Below are 2997 nucleotides of genomic sequence, written 5' to 3' on the forward strand. Positions count from 1 at the left end.
TAAGAGCAAAGTATTTACAATTCTTTCAATAAACACAAGGTACAAACAATCCATCTGACAGATGGTAGTGGCGCACGCCTTTAGTCCCAGCACTCTGGAGGCAGATGCGGGCGGATCTCTGTGAGTCTGAGACCATCTTAGTCTACAGAGCAAGTTCCAGGACAGGCTCCAAAGCTACACAGAGAAACTCAACCCCTGTCTTGAAAAATCAAAAAAAAAAAAAAAGGGAAGAAAGAAAGAAGAAAGAAAGAAAGAAAGAAAGATCAACTTTGAGCTGTTGTTTTAAGCTTTAAAAAAATTAGGACCCAGGCTGGAGAGATGGCTCAGTGGTTAAGAGCATTGCCTGCTCTTCCAAAGGTCCTGAGTTCAATTCCCGGCAACCACATGGTGGTTCACAACCATCTGTAATGAGGTCTGGTGCCCTCTTCTGGCTTGCAGGCATACACACAGACAGAATATTGTATATATAATAAATAATAAATAAATAAATATTCTTTAATAAATTATGACCTCATTAAGGCAGAAACACAGTGGAGGTTATGAGAATTAAAAGGCAAAGCTATTTAAGAATAAATGGAATGGGACAGACGTAAGAAGAATGCAGATAGAAGGAAAGTCCACACGCTGGGCATGGTGTGTGTGGCATACCTTTGATTCCAGCTCTCTGGAGGTAAAGGCAGTCGGATCTCTGTGAGTTCAAAGTCAGCCTGGTCTACAGAATGAGTTTCAGGACAGCCAGGACTACATAGTGAGATCTGTCTTTAAAGAAGAAGAAGAAGAAGAAGAAGAAGAAGAAGAAGAAGAAGAAGAAGAAGAAGAAGAAGAAGAAGAAGAAGAAGAAGATCCCCAGAATACATATTTTCACAAATGCCTTGTGCCTTGTAAAGGTTTTGAGAGTGGTTTTTTTTTACAACCATAGGCAAGCATAGGTGTAAACACTTGCCTCATAAATTGTGTGAGCATGTTATATAACACACTCTCTAGACCCACCTAGGCATGAGCCTCCAGCCCCAGATAACAGAGGTAGCTCACCTGAATGGTCACGAGACAGCACTGAACAAGGGATGGGAACCAGGGACCTGTATCTCCTAGATTTGGGGGTCCTGATATCAATCTATCAACCACGACTAATTTTTGTGTTTTATTTTCTTTTTCTCTATTTTATTTGTTTATTTATTCTTCAGTTCTTCTGGGCTTTTGTTTTTGTTTATTTTCTCTTCCTCGTGGTCTTTCCTTCCTTTTTTTTTGTGAAATTCTGTCTCACTTTGTGTCTCTGACGGGCCACTAACCCACAGTCCTTCTGTCTCCCCTTTGGGCTGTTGAGATTACTGGCATTTACCACCACATCCAGCTACATAATAGCTAATTTTTAACAAGAACTTTGTTAAAATTTGTTAAAATGATACTCACACTGTTACTAGCTGTTCCCAGTCTTACAGCCCAGGACAGTGCTCATCCCTAGATACAGACAGGAAACAGAGGAAGAGGAGGTGAAGTCACTTGCCTGGAGCCAAGTGCAAGTTAGTTTCCCCTAGTGCCAGAACAAGAGGCAGGAAGGCCCGGGCAGGCTCCCTTCCCTCAGGGTGCTGTGTGGCCTCTGCAAGGGGCCTTTGTTGGGAATGAGGAGCCAGCTCCTCCTGTCCCCTGGTGTAGTTTGGCATTTTCCTGCAAAAACTCTAACGTGATGACCAGAACTTGGTTGCTGACAGTTTTACCTTGTGTACAATAGTCTCTGCAGGGCTCAGCATTCTTCGTCTTCTGACTCGGGCAGCTTGGGTGACCAACAGGGAGGAGGCTTTCTGAGCTCTACTGATGAGGAAAATGAATGTGTCAAGCTGTGCACAACAGGGAAGGGACCCAAGGGGCAGCTAGAACAGGACTTGTTCCTGAGAAGCAGAGAAAAAGAGGGACCCACTGGGGTCTCAGAAGTTAAGTGCATGGTCTCCAGGTGGAGATATATATGCATACATATATAAAATAACTTTATGTTGAGAGATCAGCATCCTTGCCATGTCTGCAGACAGTGGCTCAGGCTGGTAGGGAAGAAGAGAAACCCCAGAGGGCTGAACAGGCTGTTAGCCAAGGCTGCCCTGACAAGAGGCATATTCCTAGCTGGGTGTTAGCCAAGGCTGCCCTGACAAGAAGCATATTCCTAGCTGGGTGAGCGCAAAGTTCTTTCACAAGGGTGGCCTGGAGAGTCAGAGCCTAATACACCTGACTGGATGGGCAGGGGAGCACCAGGAGGGCTGCAGAGAATAGACGGAATGAGTCATATGTGCCTGCTTCCACAGAAAGGCAGTGCCCTGCCTGTGTTTGGCTCTGAGTCTGGAACTGTGCTGCAATTGGAAGAGTAGAGCCTGATTTTAGCCAGACTTTTGATTATTTTTAAATTGAAACAGACATTGAATCAGAGAAGCTAAGCTCTAACGTGTGAAGTCACTAACACAGCTGGTTGGGAGAGAGCAAAGAGCCAGGGTGAGGCTCCATGGTAGAGCATTAGCCTTGCGTGTGCAAGGCCCTGGGTGCAAAGTATGCTCACTGAAAGAAAGTCAACAACAAAAATGTCGCAGAACCACAGTTAAGTCTTTGTTTGCTAAAACTTTGCAACACCAATCTGTGACTTAACTGCGATGGACACGGCTTTCAAATCTGAGCTAGGGATATGGCTCAGTGGATAAAGCATTTTCTGTACAAGCTCAGAGCCCCAGAACCCTTGTGAAAGCAGGAGCAAGTGTGATGGCCTCTTGAAATCTCAGCACTCGGTGGCAGAGACAGGAGACCCCCAGGCCTGTTGGTTAGCTAGACCAGCTGGAACCAGCAAACCCCAGGTTCAGCAAGGGACCTTGCATCAGTAAAGTGAAGAGTGGTCAAGGAAGACACTAAGATGCTCAACATCAACCTCTGGCCTCCACTCCCACATCCACACACATGCATACACAACACACACAATGTCCTCCACTCCCACATTCACTCAGGCACACACACACACACACACAC

This window comes from Microtus ochrogaster, chromosome 5, assembly GCF_000317375.1.
Source record: "Microtus ochrogaster isolate Prairie Vole_2 chromosome 5, MicOch1.0, whole genome shotgun sequence".
NCBI classification, from domain to species: Eukaryota; Metazoa; Chordata; class Mammalia; order Rodentia; family Cricetidae; genus Microtus; species Microtus ochrogaster.